A 22,119-nucleotide genomic window follows, 5' to 3' on the forward strand; every position below is an offset into this window, starting at 1 on the left:
TATATATATATATATATGCCTTTGCGTTTCAACAATTGAATATTAGACAAATTTTTAATGGGCTCTGATGTTGAGAGACAAACACAAAAATAATTCTTTACTGTATCAAATGGTCATAATGGCTAATTAAGATTAGAAAAACCCTTTTAGAGTATTTGAAATCAAACTAGGTAAACTTCATATTTAGTTAAGGTGTTTCCTATTATGAATGCAATTAGAGGCAGATGCTCACAGCTAACCATTGAACTGACCAAGGAGTTCCCAATGGAGGAGTGAGAGAGAAAACTGAAGGAGCTGGAAGGGTTTGCGGGCCCCATGAGGAGAGCAACAATACCCACCAACTAGAGCTCCCAGAGTTTAAACAATCAGCCTGGGAACACATAAGTAGGAGCCCATGGCTCCAGCTGTATATGTAGGGGAGGATGGCTTTGTCCGCATAGGTGGGAAAGGAGATCCTTGGTCCCATGAAGGCTGGACACCCAGTGGGGGGGAATTCCAGGGTGGCGAGGTGAGAGTGGGAGGGGAGGTGGGGGCACATCTTCATAGAAGCAAGAGGAGGGGGGATGGGATAGGGAGTTTCTGGGCGAGGGGTAGATGGGGTAAGGGGATAACATCTGAAATGTAAATAATTTATCCAATTTAAAAAAAAAAACAAAAAACAAGAGATCTAAGCAAAGATGGTGAAACTGGATGTAGAGGCTTCAGATAATTTCTATAAGATCTGTAGATACATTCTTTGCCTGTTATGAACACACTGGAGATTGAAGGAGTGCATTGGACTGGAAGTATTCTCCTTTGTGAAATATTCTACCTGACAGAGGTCTTTAGGAATGACCAATCTTTTGACTTGCTGTTGTTCGAGAAAACTGGAATGTGAATTTGAAAATCATGTGTGAATTGAAAAGAGAATTGAATCAATCTCTATCTCCCTTTCAATTTAAAGACAAGAAATAGAATATGACATTGGTGTAATTATAGTCAGACATTTTGTTCCTGCAAGCATAAAACCTTAGATACAAAGAACATCACTGAAACAAAAATACAACGAATAGACATTCCTAAAGAAATCTCCGACTCTTTTTCTATTATTCCCCATTTACCTCCATGCTTTGCCCTGTGACTTAAAAATCACTAATGCAACAAGTTTCCATCTCTTTTGATTTTTCCTATTCTGAACATTTCATATATCAAAACTATCTCCAGACCAAAGAAAAACTATTTTTATTATGTACTATATTATGTATTATATGAAGAATTTGTCTATTATATATGTTAGAACATTATATATTCTATATAATTAATACAAAAATAGAACATTTAGAGTGATAGACTAATATCTAGTTTACTTTCCATACAAACTCCTTCTCAGTTTTCTGACACCAGGCTTGCTTCCTGAGTGCTGTACTTCATTACCACACTATGTAGATTTCTCCTACTAGTGTTTATATATACTTTAGTGTGCTGTAGCATTTCTCAGATATAATAGGCCATCATTAACTGCTTGTTAAATAGACATCTGAGTAGAAGCAGATGGATATAGAGATGAATGAGTAAATGAACCAATCATATTATACTATATAAGCATAAACTATTAGTTCAACTAAACGATTTTTCAGAGCCACTTCAATCTATGATTTTAAAAAGACATTTAAATCATTCATTTTTTGTATTGTCTCTAGCAAGAAGATCTTAAATTTGATAATTCTGGCTCTACCATGTCTATCTTTATCTAATCATGCAACTAAGTTTCAGCCAGTTAACTAAGCAAATGGCTACTAAAGTATATTTTCCTGCTGACTTGTATCATGTTTGCACAGATTTTGTGTAACCATGTACTTATGAAAGGATTATTCAATGAATAAGCATAGTACAAGAAGGGTTTTAAATAGGGAAACATTTTTATATGACAGTGTAAACTATTTATAGACATTTTTAATGCCTTCCATGTGGCTCTCCCAGCATACCTAGCAGCAATGAATCACTGAGTTTCCTTGAGTAATCGAAGACTTTTTCCAGACTTATCTAACTCACCCAGATGGGCCTTAAAGAAGATCTTGCCAGAGTTTTCCTTTGCTCATGTGAGTTCCCATTGATGTCAAAGTGAACATAAAGCAAGAAAAGAAGCTCTTAAATTGTATAACTGTGCAGTTATCTGGCATAAGGCAACAGAGAAGGGTGAAATACAATATGAAAATAGACCTTACAGTATATAAGAAACACATGGATATAGGCATGGCAGATATGACTTGCGATGAGTCAGAATTAAATTAATATAAAAGTAAAGGATCTACAGGTAAAGACAATTTAATACATACATGCACAAGTGTACACACATAAATACACATATGTATATAAGTACTATGAACACATAATATGCACATCCTATATAGTTTTAATCATACAAAAAGATAACTTAGGCAGTAGTAGTATTACTAAAGGTTGGCCAAATGAAATAACAAGGCTGACATCAAAGACGATGACTTAGAAGAGCAAACAGAAAACTAGATTCTGTTAGATGAGAATAGAACTCTACATTTACAGAAATGATGTTTTAGGAAAAAAATACCTTCCAGATTTGCCAATAGTAGAAACTATTCTGTCTGAATTAAAACTCCCAAGCATGAATATCACATGCTTCCCATAGATTCAGCATAACCTGGTGGAGTTAATATAAAAAAGAGGAAAAAGGTAAATGAAATTATATTTTCAGTATTGTATAAAATATATATTGTACTGAAACCTTGTCTTCAAACTTGTAAACTTGACCAGTTCATATGGGTTCATTTCTTCATTGAGCAGGTCATTGTTAGTCATAAATTATGTATGTACAATACTATGTTGCTTCAGCTTAAAAAGAGAGAGGAAATATAAGCTTTTAATTAATATTTAGTGAGTACTGACCCGATAAACATGAAACTTACAAGCAATCAAGCATCATGAGATTCTGAGAAAGAGAAGTAAACTTCTAGGAGTGATGATTCCAACATCCTGTGTCTTATCTACTGTCTCAGTAGATAGAGTCTGCTTTGAAAAATACTTGTTCAGGAAAGTACTTGGAATCTCATCTTGAAATTTTATTTGTAGTCACTGAGTTCTTTTACTGAGGTATGCTCATGGGTGACTGGGAATATAGTTTAGACATGGAAGAGTCAAATTCTCATTACACCAAGAACAATACAAACCATTTGGAATAGATAAAATTAATCTGTATGAGCAATATCTAGTATAATATATTAGGGAGTGATAACGTTGAACTTTCTCAGCAAAAAAGGAATTAGAAAAGGATATACACACATATTAATAGTAATATATATCACATATATTATATATGTGTGTGAGAGTGTGAGATAGTGAACGAGAGAGAGAGAGAGCTAGAGAGCAAGAGAGCGAGAGAGCGAGCGAGAGAGAGAGAGAGAGAGAGAGAGAGAGAGAGTTATCTGGATATACTGGATATAAGAGCTTAATTAGTAGGAATCACAGAAATCCCTTAAAGAAATGCAAGAAAACACAAAGAAGGGATTAAACAAAAACATTCAGGGTCTGAAAATGGAAATAGAAACAATAAAGAAAGCACAAAGGGAGACAACCATGGAGATAGAAAACCTAAGAAAGAGATCAGGAGTCATAGACACAAGCATCATCAACCAAATACAAGAGATAGAAGAGAGAATCTCAAATGCAGAAGATACTATGGAAAATATTGACACAGTTGTCAAAGAAAATGCAAAATGCAAAAATCTCCTATCTCAAAACATCCAGGAAATACAGGACACAATGAGAAGACCAAACCTAAGGATAATAGGTATAGATGAGAAGGAAGATTCCCAACTTAAAGGGCCAGTAAATATCTTCAACAAAATTATTGAGGAAAACTTCCCTAACCTAAAGAACAAGATGCCCATAAACATACAAGAAGCCTACAGAACAGGTTCCTAGGTAAATGGATGGAACTAGAAATTATCATCCTTAGTGAGATAAGCTAATCACAAAAGAACACACATGGTATTCACTCACTGATTATTGGTTATTAGCCCAGAACCTTGAAATGCCCAAGATGCAACTCACAGGCCACATGAAGCTCATAAAGAATGAAGACCAAGTGGGGGTGATTCGGTCCTTCTTAGAAGAAACAACAAAATACTCAAGGGAGCAAATATGGAGACAAAGTGAGGGACAGAAACTGAAGGAGGGGCCATCTGAAGACCATTCCACCTGAGTATCCATCCTATGTGCAGTCACCAAAGGTAGATGCTGATGTGGAAGTCAGGAAGTGCATGCTGATAAGAGCCTGATATGGATGTCTCCTCAGAGGTCTTCAAGAGTCTGACATATTCAGAGGCAGATCCTCACAACTAGCCATTGAACTGATCATGAGGTTCCCAATGGAGTCGTTAGAGTGAAGGCCATTGGAGCTGAAAGGGTTTGTGGCCCCATGAGGAGAGCAACAACACCAACCAACCACAGCTCCCAGGGTCTAAACCACCAGCCTGGGAGCACTTAGGGAGGGATCTAGGGCTTCAGCTGAATAAGTATGAGTGGAGGGCCCTGCTGGGCATAGGTGGAAGAAGAGAACCTTGACCTCATGAAGGCTGGACGCCCCAGGGGGTGGGAATTTTGAGGGTGGGGAGGTGGGAGTGGGGGGGTAGATAGAGGTTACATCCACAGAGAAGAAGGAGGAGGGGTGAGGGGATAGGGGGTTCCTGGGTGGGTGGGGGATGGGGTAAGGGTACAACATATGAAATGTAAATAAAACATCCAATAAAAAATTAGAAAAAGAGCTTAATTAGTGAATAATTATGGCTTCCATTGAAGGTTGAATTTTAGTTCAATTGGAAGAAAATCATCCTTCACCTATTGGAAAAATTCTGTTTTAAGAGAGAAATTGTCCCCCTTAGCTCTTCCAAATAATAGAAAATTTGCAGTCCACTCACATATAAGATTGTACACATCTGAATTGTAGAAATAAACATCCACTGAGCTTGAATACTGCTCCATTTCTCTGCAGTGTGGCCTTCACAGAACTGTTCTGAAATGTGAAAATGCAAGTATGTATTTATACATGTTTACTGTGTGGTGAGCTTCATCCTTTAGATGGTTTGCATAAATACCTATGCACAGAAATAGGATTTATCTTATAGGTTTAATCTTGTCCACTAGATTATATCACACTCTAAGCCATGTCCAACTTCAACTGAAGAAGCATACCTGAGTACATTAGTGATTTCTATCCCTGAAAAGGAGGGGGATGTTGGTTAATAATTCTATATATCGTCTAAACCCATAAGTATAACACTATCATTTTCAGCAGCATGTCCCTGGTAAATTCTCTGATTATTTTGTCTTCATATTTCTACGTAATAAAGTCTGCATCAGGAAAACGAAAACGAAGTTACTATTTACATAGATAGAGTCTTGTAGAAACTCAGTGATAGTTAATTATTGAACTTTGAACTTTATTTTCTTTAACATCAGAGATAAGGAAAGAATTCAATATATATATATATGTATATATTTCTAATTTTTAGCAAATTCTTTATAGTAGTTTTAAAGGAGAATACAGAATTTTATTACAGAAGCAATCCTCAAAAACAATATAGATGTTTAAAAAATTCTCATATTTTCATGTAAGTGGCTTGAGAAATAACTGATATTGGCTCCCATAAAAAATTCTGTTGCAGTGATCAAAAATAAATTATTAGCTGGCAACTATCTGTGTTGAAATTTGCTGTTATCTATACAAACCAGTATCAAGGCAGGTCAATTTACCGTAAGTAATATCACAATAATGTCACAATATGCTTTTGTTTAGATGTATCATATATTCCATGCTTTTTCTTCACCTTGTTGAAGTTTTAAAATTCATCAAATATATCAATTGTTCTCAGATTTCTGAGGAACTGTTCTGTTTTTGTACAGGCTAAGATGTCAGTATGAGTTGCAACTCTCATTCTTGTGATTTAATGATACCATTAAATAAAAACAATAGATAATTTGATATTCCTTTTTGCAGTATAATATCCATGTTTGGATATTTGTACATCACAACATAATACTTGTAAAATATTAATAGTCAAAAAATGCTTCATAAATTACGAGCTGGCAGAGGTTTTTTTTTGTCATTGACATTTTTCTAATTGTGGCTTTAAATTTTCATTTTGCTAGATGGATTTATGTGCATGTTAGTAACAAAAAGCCAGTCAATTAAAATTTTTTAATGAAAACCAACATTAAAAATAAAGTTCCAAATTATCTGGATTCTAATTGTGTTCATGTCATAGTTACCAGTAAGGTAAAAAAAAATTGTTTAGATTTTTGAGTTTTTGTTTAAGAGAACTACAAATATAACATGTCTTTTACATCCTTGAAACTTGGAATTTTAACATTACTACTATAATCTTTCTAATCTTGGATAAGTCATCTATAATTTTCCTTAGATTTATCCATGTTTTCTGGAGGTGTTAATAATATGCTCAGTAAATTTTGACCTTGTATTGTTAAATATCTGAAATCAATCAGGGTACCATGATTGGTACCCTGTCATGGGACAGTCAGGGAAAAGAAAGGAGTTATTTAGTTTGATTTCATTATGAAACACCCAAATACTATTGTACAGTGTGACAGGAAATATTTTCCTTACTATGTTTTGTGAGAAGGGAAAAAGTCTCCGCTAGTTGCTGAATTATTGGTTTTTGGGAAGGAGGCATCTGGTAGAGACATTTTGGCAAGTGGAAGAATTTGCTATTTAGTAGAAATTTAAAAGGCAGGACTTCCTTCTGGTGAAATGATGCCATTGTTTACAGATTGGAAGATGGTCAAGTGTAGGTATTCTTAAAATAAATCTTCCTGAAAGACCCACAGATACAGAAAGGGCTCAGCATAGAGAACATGTGACTCCAAGGACTAGTCTATGCATCTGGAAGTCTTGTGATTTAAATAGAAAACATCTGCACACTAGCTAATTTGAGAACATACAGCATATTCAGTGCAGAAATTGCCAATTTAATATGCCAATCATTGGATTTCCCTGCTATTAATTATGCCACCTACTCTTACTTGGTGCCAAAAACTTCTGGCACAATATGGGAATCGCTGTGGACAATTACCTTATTTATTAATAGATTAGTGGAGAACTCTCAGGTGTAACTCAATCTAAACATCCTGAGGTGTTAGTAAAATGTGGCTCAGTGTGCATGATAACAGATATTCAATAATGTTAAATAAGATATTCTCATATTTTGTGGACAATTTTATTTTCCAGATCCTGGAATATTTTTTTTCTAGAGCTATGGACCATGACCCCCATGCCTTGTATTCCTTGTCATGTTTTCAGCATGATTGTATCATGGGTGATGCTTAATACATTGACCCCCATGCTCTGTATTCTTTGTCATGCTTTCAGGCTGATTGTATCGTGGTTGATGTTTAATACATTCTTAGTAAGTGACATGTTCATTCTATATTCTCAGTAAAATCCGTCTTTATTTCACTAAAACATTTGATTCTCAGCATCTGATATATCTTTCAAATATTCAATTCAGTTTTTTCATGAAATTACGTGAGTACTGTAAGAATGGAAATATCTAGTTTTGCATGTGTATTTTCTGAGATTTAGAGCCACAAACAATAACATGAGAACATAATAATTGAATTTAATGGTGTCCATGAGTTATGATTATGATTTGAATCTTAAATCTCTCACCAAGGCACATATATTAAAGCCTTGTCATCATTTCTTTTACTATTGGGAAGCCGTAAAACTCTTAGAAGAGATGTGCTAGAAGGGGTAACAGACTTTTAAGGGAACATCTGGATCCTGGGTCCCTTTCTGTCTTTGCTTCCAAACAGCATATCTAAAGAATTGAAGGATGGAGCCACCCATCCAACACAAAATTTTTAGAATTTTCCAGAATTGTTCCTGTCTAAAGGAAATGCAGACACAAAATAGGAGCAGAGCCTAAAGCAAAAACCATCCAGAAACCACCCCTCCTAGGGATCCATCGCATTTCAAGACACCAAACCTTGACACTATTCCTGATGTCAAGAAGCACTTGCTGACAAGAGCCTAGTATACCTGTGCCCTGAGAGGTTTTGCCAGCACCTGACTAATACAGATATAGATACTCACAGCCAACCATCAGACTGAGTCCAGGGACCCCAATGGGAGAGTTAGGGGAGGGACTGAGGAGCTGATGGGATTGCAACTCCATAGGAAGAAGAACAATATCAACTAACCAGATCCCCCAGAGCTCCCAGGGAATAAATTTGGGACACATGTAGGAATCCTTAACTCTAGCTATTTATGTAACAGAGGATTGTCTTACCTGGCATCAATGAGAGAGGCCCTTGGTCCTGTGGAAGCTTGAGGCCCCAGCATAGGGGGATGCTAGAGCAGTAAGAGGGGGTGGGTGGGTGTCTGGAGGAGTATCATCATAGAGGCAAAGGGGAGGGAGGATGGGATAGGAGGTTTGAGGAAGGGAGACCAGATGGGGACAACATCTAAAATGTAAATAAATAAAATAACCAATTGAAAGAAGAAAGAGGAGGAAGAGGAGGAGGAAGAGGAGGAGGAGGAGGAGGAGGAGATGCAGGAAGAAGAGGAGGAGGAGGAGGAGGAGGGGGAGGAGGAGAAGGAAAAGAAAAAGAAGAAGAATCATCTGTGGTCTGCAACTTCCACATTACTACATGGTCCTAACAGTGATCTTTTGTCTTGCTACAGATACAGAGGCCACAGATGAAAGCTTGAGGCAAAAAAGTTTTCTTTCTTATGTGTTTTATCTAAGGTATTTTGTCACAGTGAGGAAATGGGGATAAACAAGCTACCAGATCATAAAGTATTATCTTATTTTAAGAGTAAAAAATGAAGCCAGAGAAATTTCAGGATTTGAGGAAGATGACACAGATATTGCTAGTACTTTAGTATTTCGTTTCAGTAGTGATTTTGTCCTTAGAAACTGCTATCTTCAACTCTTGTGAGTTTTTTAATTCATAAGGTCATAATTATTTACAAATTAATACTGGCACTCAGGGTGCTGCAGAATGGGAGAGAACACCCAGATATTTTAGGCAGGGGAGGATGGAGAAGCAGAATATCTTGTTGTGTAAAAAGAAAGTGCAGTGCTCTCCCTAAGTGATAAAAGCATGCTTTGGTGGGAGTGATCATTCTTCAAACCAGTACTATGTCTTTGTAAATGGCCCCCCTACTGAATTCAAAGACTGTGCAGTACAGAATAAGGAGAGCCTCTTTCAATTTCCTCTGGTGCTGTCAACTATTCAGGTTGAGGCTGTTTACACTTTCTTGGATATAAATGATTTTATCTCCATTGCTGACAATGTTGAATTCAATGTCGTTCTTTTTGATACTGTATTTGCTGAAGAAATTGTATTGATTTACAGAGTCTCTCCGCTGTAATTCCCCTAACATCTCAAGGCCTTTTAGGTTAACCAGTTTCTTTCAAACACCCTTCAAGACAAAAACATATTAGTTTTCAAAGTCTCAGCAGGCTCTGGCAGTATGGGAATAAGTGTTGGCCTTAGTAATTAATAATTTATATTTACAATACTATCTTTACAAATTCAAGTTTCAGCAGCTGCTAACATTTTATAGCTCTATTGTTTCTAACCCACAATAGTTCTCCTTTTTGGTGATGCATTCACTTCAGATGCATAGGTGAAAGCAATGATTTATTTGGGTGATGTGAAGAAGAAGCAAGGGAAATTAACTTCCTCTACCCATACCCCCTTTACACAATCAATAATTCCTTTCCTCATCCTGACTTTAATCATTGCCTGTCTGGATTACTTCAGACTTCTTGGTCTTCCTATCTGTGACCTCTTTCCTCACCAGAGAGTTTTAAAACTTTGGTTGAATTCATCTTGCTCTCCCAGAAACCATATTACTAGTCTTCAAGTGTCCCTCTTGCTTTCAGAATTAAGTTTGAATTTTCTGATCATGGCCAACCTAGTGGAAACCAATTTAATTTTGTTCTACTGTACAGTTGGAATGCTTTGAACTCATTTATTTTTCTTAAGTCATCAAAACCTTCTTTAAGAGAATTTTTTAGATAGTGTATATAATGTGAGAGCTGAATTTTCAGTCATATTGTGTTGGTAAAATATGAATTTAAGTCTGAATTTACATGGAAACTACATAGTATCTTTATAATGTGTACATATTCTTTCCTTTTTATTTTCATAGTGAAATAGTTTGAACTTACGGCCTTCCACATGCTTGGCAGGAATTTTACCAACAGAGTTACATCTTCAGTTTAAATGTATATATTTTAAAAATAATTCAGCTACCTCGCACTAAATGCTTTTGGTGTTATAACATATTTTTCCATTCAAATTGACATAAAATACATAGCTATGGTTGCAGTTTATATAATCATTAAAATTCTATTGTTTTTTATTTAGAGATACTTCCCTCTATTTGCAGCACTGTGAGGATCAAGTTTGCATTAAATCCCTTGGCTCAAAAAGAAGGAGTAGAAGTACAAGTAATTAAAAGGATAAATTAAGAGTTGAAATAAAAGGAAGAAACAATTACTCACCCACTGAGCACACACAGTTGTGCCTTATATTTTGAACTGTTAACCAGAGTCTTAGAGACAATATATTTATGCTACTTTGCCTACATCCACTGATACTTCTCCTACACATAGCAACTCTGTGTACAATTCATTCAATCAAGTCATTAAAAAGTGTAGAGTGTGAAATACCATGATTCTATGTTTGATCTGCACACTAAAGACAGGAAAGTGCATATAGCAGACCAGCCAATGTCTAATGTTGCTCACTTGCTAGGGCAGCATTTCTCAACCTATAGGTCACAACCCCTTTTGGAGTCAAACGACCCATTCACAGGGTCAAATATCAGATATCCTGCATATCAGTTTTTTTTGTATTTTGATTCATAACACTAGAAAAATTGAAGTTATGAAGTATCAACAAAAATAATTTTATTGTTGGGGATCACCATAATATGAGGAACTGTATCAAAGGGTCCCAACATTGGAATTGGTGAGAACCTCTACTCTAGCGTGATTGAACAGAAGACTAAGACTGTGTACAAACACATAAAAAAGACCTTGTACATAGTGATGTGCATTATACTAAATTCAAGCAAGGAAATACACAGAGCAGATGTGAAATCATGGAATAAAAAGGGAGCTCTACCTTCACTTATTTGGACAGAGGAATCCTGTGTGAATTGGAGGAGATTGAGATAAAACTGAGGTGGTAATGTATGGCAGTGTGAATGGCTAAATGCAAAGGATTTCTAACAGAAAAAGAAAATGAAATGCCTTTTGATTGAAGGCACTCTGGCCAGAAACAATAGAGGAGGAAGGAGGTTTGTAGGAGAATAAATGTTAGAGGTAGGCAGTAGTGTGTGGAGATGTAGCCATAGAGTCTGGCTTTTATTTTAGGTATAGTGGAGCAAGTTAAAGAAAAGACTAAGATCTGATTCACCTTTTAAAAATGACTGACAGATATGTATAAATGAATTATAGGAGAATAAGAGTAAAACCAGTTCAGGCATTTTATAGCTCATTTGTAGAACTTAAACCCTGTTTAGTCTATTTGATAACATTAATTCAATTCACCAATATTTGTGTTAATCTCTTTGGACTCCAAATATTTTTAGGGTATTGCCTGGTTCTCACTATGGTAATAACAGTAGCTTTGAAAAAAAAATTGTGGACGCTTGTTAATTAAGTATTAGCTGGTAAAAACTTAGAATCTTTTACTTTAACCTGTTTTGTTTATGCATGTGTTATGTGGACAAATACACTTCTGTTCATTGTTTATACATAAAGAAAGATAGGGCTGTTATATCCAGGAGCTTTTCCACCTGATCTCTTTGTTCTCAGAATAATGACTCTGAAACTTAATTATTTATGAATAAATACCTAGCCACAATCTTATAACTTATATAACCCATTTAATTCTAACCTGAGTTCAGCCACATGACTGTTTACCTCTCCTCAGTTTCATGCATCTGGCTCTGCCAAGCCCTGGGCAAAAATCTCCTGTTTTTGACTCTTTTCCAGAATCCTATCTCTTTCTACAGGATATCCAAACTTCTATTTCCTTCCTCAGCTCATTGGCCAACCAGTGTTTTTTTTTTAAACACATGGTGATGCTTCCCCATAGTGCACAAGAGAGTCTCTATAGACTGTAATAATTTGGGTAGGTGAAGCCACACCTAAAAATTTCCAGTATGATGTCTTCACCCTTATTTAGAGATGCAATTGAGGAATGATTAGATCATGAGGACACTACTTTAAATAGTAGTTCATAGATCAGTGAACTATTAGGATACAGGACTGAGTTGGAAGAAGTTGATCCTTGGTGTGATATCTTTGAAAGATTTTTGTCCTGACACAATCCTTCCTTTTGTATTGCTTTCTGGATATCGTCAAGTGAGCATCTTTACCATGTGATGTGGTGGTCCTTGGTATCATGCGTGAACTCACATCAATGTAATCCTCATCTGTTGTCATGTAAGAGCTCACAGCAAGAAGGTCCAAGACCATAGTCTAAACCGTAGAAATCGTAAACCGAAATAAAAATTTCCTCTCTTAACTTCTTTTCAAAGGTATTTTATTACTGCACACAAAAGCTGATTGGCACAATTGCCTAAATATGTTTGAAAATCATCTTTTAGCAATGTATTTAACATCATGTTTTACTTCCTAAGACTTCAGTCTAGTCTTTTATTTCCAACTAGGCAAAGTTCTCAGGATGGAACATTCTTATTTCATGCATTTTAACTTTATACCTTCTGCTTGAGCTGTTGGACATCTTCTTGACAGATTGCTTTACAGACATTATCAACCAGTACAGGCTGAAGTATAGCTCAATGGTGGCACAATGTATTTAACATGTGAGATATCCTGCCTACAATTCTAGTATTGGTGTATACACTCACAACCAAAAACTTGGTTTCTTAAATTAGTTTGTTCTAACTTAACATTTAAAGAATCACTGTGCTAGAACTTGCTGTTTTCTAATCTGGTAATTGATTGCTTACTATTTGTTTCTCATTTTTATTCATTTACCTGAGAATAAAAAACATTTTCTTTTTTACTTTTTCATCTTTAATACATATAATAGTGTTTAGTACTTAGGAACTGAAAATATCATTGACGAAATACTTATTCTTTTAGAATGTAAGTATATGAAATCTATAGCTATTTAACCAGGTTTATGCAATCCACTGATGTACATTTGGTTCTACTAAAATACCTACCTTTAGTCTTGCAAACATTCACAGAAATAAAGAGAGGAGCCTTCAGTTAGGATGAACATTGAAATAACCACATAGATTATTGATGGAAGAACAATTGTTCAAACCTAAAGCTTTGGCTTTGTTTTGGCATTGGTGAATAAATTTCTCTACCCATGACCACAGAGAGCTATTAAATAAATGAAAGGTATAAACAACTAGAAAAGAAAAATGGGCAATATTAACATTTACGTACAAAGGACACTGTCAGAAGTGAAACAATGGTACAATGAATGGGAGAAAAATTATGAGCTTTAGTAACCAGTATCAATTAATTTGTATTCCTTCAGAATTTATAGGAGTAGATTATTCTAAGCTATGTGTTAAGTCAGGGATAATTTGTATAGATGGATAAATATATGGCAGATAACAGACAGCAAATTGAGTTATTTGTTCAAATTACTGAGTTAATAAATAAATGTTTAATAGTCAAAAAACTAATTGTAGATATTTACAGTCTATAAATAGTAGGAATATATTTGGTCCTTGATTCTAAAGGCTGCAAAGTCTCAACACCTGTCAGTAGTGTCTGGTCTACATTCTGGTCAGAGACTTCTTGCTTCATCATAGCACCTCACATGACCTCACAGAAAGCAAGCTTCCACCCAAGGCCTTTCTTTGCCATTTTAAAGTCATTCATGCTACCATGGATGGTCTACCATCATAGTCTTATCTATATGACAACTACATTCCAAAAGGCCTTTCTCTAAATATCATTAGCTTTTACTTTGGGGGCTTATTTCTACACCATTGCAAATGAGTATGGCTTTGCTCATATTCAATATATCTTGTTATTCCCCTTGTTTCCCTCGCCTCCTCAATTTCAAGATCAGAAAAACACATACTTTTGTACCACCCTGTAGCCAGAAAATGTTTGTATATATTTTTATGAAGAATTTTCTTTTGAAGATATTGTTCTCGTTTAGTTTTTAATTATGTATGCATGTATATGCACCCACTTATGACACTGAGTATGGGTGGTAGTCAGAGGACAATGCACTGGAATTGCACCTCTACTTTTACCATACAGATCCTAGAGACTGAGCTAAAGCTGTCTGGCAGCAAGTATCTTGCTGATCCATCACTCCAGGCCTGTAAAGAATTTTCTTGAAATCCTATTTCATCACAGGCTGCTTAACTTTCAGTTGTTGATATTCCACTATTTGCTTGACTGCCTTGCCTCCTCTTAATTATTTTAGTGCAATTTAATGACAGGGCTAATATCCCAAATTCTCTATTGCCTTGACATTTCTCTATAAGATTGAAAAACAATATGAGAAATATTTTCAATAATAAGAAAAACTTAGTGTCTCGGTTGATAAGTTATCAGTAACTTCCATTATTTGAGTCTGGTGAAGGAAGATATAGAAGTCAGAAACAGGAATTTTGTGTATGGAACAGACAGAAGACTGGTATTTGAGAATTTGGAAAAGTTTATTTTAAATGTATTTTGAAATTATTCAAAATGAACAATTGTAGAAAAATTTTAATCCAACAACATGACTGGACTAGCAAGGGATCACCTCCAAATATCTTCTATGTGATCCAACTAGAATGACACACTTTTAATCCCTTTGTCTGTAATAGAGACATGCCCTCAAGTACTTGTATTTAATCCCAAACAATGAAGATAAGGTTAGTTAGTAGAAGGAAGCAACTAGTAAGTGATGTGTAATAGAGAGGCAGACAAAGTAATGAGTAAGAGAAAGATTTGACAGAATGAGTAAGAGATAGGATACACCCAACTCCATGATAACAGATAGGAAAGAGAGGTTACATAAGAACAGGGCAGAGGGGGTCAGGAGTTGGTAGGCAATTCAGTGAGTGCAACTGAGTTCAGTTCAGTGTAATTTGGTGTAGTTCAGTTGAATACAGTCGAGTTCAGTTGAGTTCATGCAGTTTCATCCAGTTCCATTCAGTTCATGCAGTTAGTGTGTTCAGAGCAGTTCAGTTCATTAAATTCAGAGGCAGTTCTTCCAAGCAGACTGGTAAGCTGAGAGAAGCCAATTTGAATCAGTCAGGTTGGAGAGATGTTTTGAGCAAGAACAGCTGAGTTGAACCAGCCAGCCAGTTTAGAAAGAACAAGAAAAGATGAGCTGATTCAGCAGTAAGGCTATAAGATTACATATCTGCTGAATAAAAGATACATTTATAAACAATGGCTTCACAGTTTCCATTCTGGAGACAACAGAGAAAGGAACCAGAACCTCTTAGTAAAACTCAATAGTAGTCAACTGAGCCATAACTGGAGACCGACTGAGTTGTTGGTGTTTTGGAGGACTCTTTGATGTTTTGACTCTTTCAGTCACAAAGTGTCATTTCGTACATTGAAGCTGGCATCAGGTAGTAAACAGCATTTGAACACTAGAGTGAAAATTCCCCAGTAGGGATTGGTGAACCCTAACCAGCTTCCAGGACTTTAGAAAGTTACAAGAAAAAACCCAACCTGTCGGATTCTAGTGGTATCCAATACATTGTTTTTGTCTGACTATTTCTGGACATATCTGCCCCACCCAAGCCAAAAATCTTCCTTTGCACATTTGCCTATGATTTGTATAATATTTGCATATGATTACTTCAAGCTGATCTTTATTAAAATAGTGGGGTAGTAATAAGAACCCTTTCTATCATTGCCACCTGTTTTCTTCTTTAAACATTCAAGTTTTGCTATACTTCATTACATGTATTTATTTGCACCTGAAAAAAATGATTTAAGTACCTACAACAAAAAGTCTCTGTGCAATAGTTTTCTTTTTTTGTGTGTGAACATGCAAAAAATGCCTTTGAAATCTGGTTCAATCAAGAAACCATTACAGAACAACTATGACAGAAAGCAGTATATTTTGATACATGTTTAATGTCAAAGATTTAGAGATGTTATGTAAATGGAAGTAGATGCACAGAACTTCTAGAAAGCAAAGCATCAAGAAAATGGGAAACATCTGTATTTCTAATCAAGACAAGGTGTATCACTTGCTAACAAATGTCAATTTTACTTTAGAATTAAAAGAAAGAAATGTTTGTGTTTCCCTTTCAGAAAACTATGACTTTTCATGGATAATATTAGAATCAGTCCCTCAAAAAGAAGAGAACTAATGGCCTCTGCTTAGAGACTGGAAAGGAGAAGCTGAAGTAGCTCCCAGACATATGACTGGAGGGAAAACTAACATGCACATAGAGAATGTAACCAATGCATTATTTCAACACTGTTATTACAGTGTATTATAACAACACATAACCCATTTCATTAATTGTTAATATCAGTTTCTTCCTATGCCTGATATGTGAATTCAACCCTGTCATAGATTTTTATATACAGGAAACCCTGGTGTGTACAGGTTTACATAGGATCTATAGTTTCAGGAATCCACTGGGAGTCTTAGAATAGGATATAGGGGCCTTACTGTATGTGTGATGTTGTTATTGTTTGGTGGCAATTGTATGCTGTCTTGTTTGGCTTTGTGAGACAAGGCTGTCCACTGTAGCTCATTCTGGCCTGGAACTCCAAGTCATGATGTTCTTCCTGCTAAGCATACTGAATGATGAGATTATAGGTGTGAGGTACCCTGTCTGGCAGTAAGTAGAATTTTGAACTTTTGCTTTCCTACTTTCAGTGAACAAACAAAAACCATGCCAACATAGTTATTTCATAAATTAATAAAAAGCAAAGCATTTAACCACTTCTTCTTTGAGTATATCATCTGCGTACAAAACTTACACTGTGCCCCAGATATCTAGTTATGATTTTAGTGCATAGTAAGTGACAGAACTTACACAAACCTCAGAAAGAGAGAAAAATATCATTGTTTCTCTTTTATTTATCGTTAACCAGTATTCTGTGTACTCTATATATACTGCAAATACCTCTCCCCAGAATTATTGTAGGTTGTGTTTTCTCATGTCTTGTTTAGAGGCAATTAGTATATATGACATATGATGTTCAGTCCTCAACACGGAATTTCAATAACTCTATCATCTGCAGATTTCCTCTATGTAGTTTAGCAAGATTCTGTTGTGCACAGTATGAATACTCAGGCCTGCAGAGCAGCATCCACAATTGTTCTTTTCTTGGTCTGGATTCCAAGTTACTGAAATGATTCTCTCCATATCATGATAATCAATGTGTTCCAACACTCCACCAATCCTCCATCCACAAATCTTTTACTTTGTTTATTTATTTTAGAATTTCACATATGGCTATTATATTTTTATTACTTCCCTCCTCACTTCCCCTGCTACAGATTTTCTCATGTCACTACACTCCTTCTCAATTTCATGGTCTTTTATTTTTAATTATTATTTTCATATAAATTTATTAATGTAATATGTTGAGGTCCTTTATTGTTGTCCATATGTATACATGGTTAGAGCTGATCACTTAGGATTGGATGAACTATTAGGAAGCTCATTCCTAAAGATAACTGACTTATCCCTCTCTCAGAAGAATGTATACCAATAGTTCTTCATCTAGAGTTGAGATCTTACGAGTTTTTTTTTCCGATGCCTGTTGGGATATCAACTATTTTTATTACCTTTTAGGTCTTGTTTAGATGACTACTATATTGTTGAGATTTCTATTGAAGTAGCTAGCACTTGAAATTCTAAATATAGATGGTAATATCTCAAAGCAGACATCTTGATACTCTGGCTCTTAAAATCTTTCTATCTCTTCAGTGTTCCCTGAACCTTGAGTTGTAGGGATTTTATTGTGTATGTATGAATTGAGGCCAGATACCTCAAGATCAGTTGTTCTCTTAATTTTGAGCAATTGTGAATTTCTGTAATGGCCTTTGTCTGCTCAAAAATAAACCTTTGTTGTTGTTGAGTGGAGTAAGTTGCAGTTATCTGGGAGTATAAAGATAAGCATTTAGAATGTAGCTAGAAATTATACTGGTTAAGAGAAGTGGCAGTAGTTGAATCTTCTTAGGGTTCATGGCCTCACCAATTACAAGTCGTTGAATAAGTTTATAGTACATGAATAGGCACAGATTCTCTCCTATTCAGCAGGCCTTAAGTCCCCTTAGACAGCTGTTGGTTACCTATCAAATGTTATTGTTATTATTATACCACTGGGAATATGTTTGCGCTTATCAGTTATGCTTCATAGACTTGAGAGCTGGGTTGGATTATTAATTGCTTTTCTCTCTTGTCAATTTGCATAATACCTTCAGAAACCATGAGATTCCTTCAAAGAGGGTCTTACACAAGAGTTGCAGCAAAGTCTTGCAGTCTTATATCTCATGCAACTTGAGATAACTGGAAAGAAATCTTATTCTCATCAATAGCATACCTGTCTCATTCTTTTCCACCTCTAACATTACTTATCTTTGTTTTTGGAAAAGCTTTGCAAAGGTGGTTGCACTATCTACCAACATGTATAGGAGTTACCACAAAATTTGGGTATGTGGTCTAATGGCAAGAGATTAGTTTTTCTTTTCTCTACCTCCTCATAACAGTTTATGAGTAATATAAGATAAACCACAGTCTCTAATTTTCATATATATGAGTGCCAGATATGAAACTTACATGCCATTGGCACACTGACATTCTTGGATTAAGGGTCCTATTTATAAAAAGACAAAAGGAACCTTCAACCCTAATTATATTTTATGAAAAACAGGGCATTATAATGGTAAGACGTAATTTACAGAAGTTCTATTTATGTTTGTTTCTTGAGTATTGTTTATGATATGTAGTTTTCCTTCCCACTAATGTCCCATGAGCAGATTAATTTGCTGTGTCATTAGATGGGACTAATTTGCTATTACATCTGGGTTGTTGTTAAAAAAATAACTGAGGTGATACAATTCTGAAGAGAATGGGTTTATTTTGGCAGATAGTTTTCATTATTAGGCAATGGCTGAGTCTCTTTTTGCTTTGGCCTGCAGTGAGGTAGGTACCATGACAAGACCACACAGTTGTTTGCTTATGCCTGGTATAGAAAAACATGAGAGATATATGAGCTGAGGTCCCTGTTTCTCCTTCAGAGACATGCCATTAGTGACCAGAGGAACTTCTGCTGAACGTCAACTCTTAATAGTGCATCTGCTTCTGAATAACATCAATCTAGCCTTTATCATAGGGGCCTTCGAGACATCTGAGGTCCAGAGCAAAGCACTGTTAGAAGTGTTAGGAGGATAAATGACAGACAGGAATATCCAAGCAACATGAAATAGATGTACACAGATTAATATACAGAATAGTCTAAAATGTTTGAAAAATGATGAGAACTGAAAACTATTTGGATATGTGGTCAAATGGCAAGAGATTAGCTTTGGGAAATTCAAATTAGGTTAATAGTTAATGCTAAAATAATAGTTCATGCCTACTTATATATTGTGAATTTTTTTATTTTTTAAAAAGAGTTATAACATGAGTAACTAAGGGCAGGATAAGTCATTGCTTTGAGAATCTTAAACAAATTTTCAGTAACATGGGCAGATTGAAATGTTTTTCAAAGGTGTTAGGAGGATAGGTCAATGATGCATCTCTGAATGAGAGAAAGATGCCCCAGATAAAGGAGAAAATAGAAGTACCTGCTTTTATCTACAGCAGGCTAGATGGGGCATATTTGAGAAGGTAATAAAAAGATTTCTTAGTTCATTGCAACAATTTTTCATCAAATTTTCTGGATATGAAATTTTTAGTGAGAGCTAGAGATGGAACGTTTGTTGCCAACAGAATATTAACAAACAACACAGCTGGACCAGATGTAAACTCAACTGGAAATAAATGTATGATATTATATTTCCCTAGGCTCTCTCTCCCCCCATACACACACACGCACACACACACAGCATCTGTCATTCTATATCTTTTGTTAAACAAATGAAGGAATGAAGGAAAGAGGAAAAGAAATGAAGGACAGATGGAGAGATAAGATAGGAAGAGAGAAAAAGCATGTCATTTTAAGTGCATTCACTTTGCCTGTTTCAATAATTCATCGACTGAGTGATTCTAATGGTATGAACTAACTCAGTTTTTCTTACACTTAGAAAAAAGACAAATGATTAATACAATTTTTCTCATACTAAAAGGAAGTAGTTGGAGATGATTGAGGAGCAAAAATCCATTTGACTTTATATAACTAGGAAAATGTTTTTCTAGCTGAAATATTTATAAAACATTTCTTTCTGCTTATCAATACACTCCCTGACTTCTGCAGCACTAAGATACAACACAGGGTCCCATGCATGCTAGGCAAGTACAATACCACTGACAGATGTTTATAGCCTTTATTTTAATTTTGCAGTATTTTGGAAATGTGTTCAAATCCTATAATATAAAGAAGGGATGCAGAGGTCCTGTTGGCAGGATAAAATGATACAAGGAAGGCAGTTACTTCCTCCAGATTACAAAAGTTCCAGTTTTGATCCAAACGGATCTCAGAGGCTCATGTGTTACAGGCTTGGTCCCTAAGGTAGCAGTTATCAGAGGTGTGCCTCTGCAAGACCATGTAGTTCCATGGTGTCTAACTTCATCACCAGATCAATCTGTTAATGAATTTACAACTTAATAGGCTATTGAGAGGTGCTGGAAACTTTAGGGTTTAGTTGGAAGAGCACAGGGCTATGCTTTTGTAGGGTATACTTTGTCCTTGGCTCCTTCTTTTCTGTCCTTTTATTTCTCGCTGTTTTATATGATCAGCTTTGCTCCACTAAGCACCCCTAATCATGTTCTTCTGCACCACAGGCCCAGGACAATGCAGTCAAATGACCGTGCTCTGAAACCTCAGAAGTAAAAATAAATCCTTGCTCATTTCAGAAGATTCTCTGAGACCATTTGTCATAGAGACAGGAAGCTGACTAACAGAACAGCTTAGACTAACTTGGAAGAAGAACCGTAGACTTGTGGATCCATTGTCCTTTGAAAACCAGTAACTGAGTTAAAGAGGTACTATGTACATCAAATGAGTGTTTCTGTCTAAATGTGCTAATATCTATATTCTAATGGGTGAACCAACTGTAATGTCATTTCAGTGGTCTCTGTCCCTTGGGGAGGAGCAAGACATGTGGAAATAATGCTGATGTTTTCCTACGAAACTCACTGTGGTCTTGTAGGTCATGGTACTGGCCTTAGCTAAGAAGAAGGCAAATGAATTCATAAATTATATAGCAAGATTTTTGGTTTTTCTCTTCAGTTTTCAAATTCATGAGATTTGTGTTCTATCTATATAATCGATTTATAATTCTTAAGTATATAAACAATAAGTTTTGCTGGATTTGAGTATAATTAAAGCTGCATGAGTTTATGTGTTCTATAGTTTCACATATCCTTTAGGAAACAAAACTTGAAAATAATGATGCTTGAAAATAATGATGCTGTGCCACTACACTTCAGTTTTAACTAACGTGCTGAGCAGCAGTACATTACACCAAATGGATCTAGCACACCCTGCCCAGCCACTGCTATGTGAACTAGCCAGAAAAACCTGCATAGGTAGCTCTATAACTCCGAGAAATAAGCTACAGGTTGCTTTTGTTTGTTTGTTCTGTGTTGTTTTCTCTTTCTTGCTTACCACTGTTGACAAATTAGGAAAAAAAAAACAGACAAGAAAGAAAATGTGTCCATCACAAACAGAAGTTTAAAACATAGTAACTTCAGTGGTGGCCTGCTATCTGGAAAAAAATAAAAACTGGGTACTCTCCCTCTCCATCTCATTATCTCTGTCCTCAGCCCCTTCAAATGAGTCAATTAGGGTCTGCTGTGTGATCACTTTGTAAGAGTTGTAAACTAATTTAAAATATATCATGGCATGCTTTACGCTCATCAGTAACACCTAAGTGAAAGACCAGAAGAGGCAGTTCTCTTGATTGAATAGCTATGAAAAG

This window comes from Grammomys surdaster, unplaced genomic scaffold (genome assembly GCF_004785775.1).
Source record: "Grammomys surdaster isolate TR1022 unplaced genomic scaffold, NIH_TR_1.0 225, whole genome shotgun sequence".
NCBI classification, from domain to species: Eukaryota; Metazoa; Chordata; class Mammalia; order Rodentia; family Muridae; genus Grammomys; species Grammomys surdaster.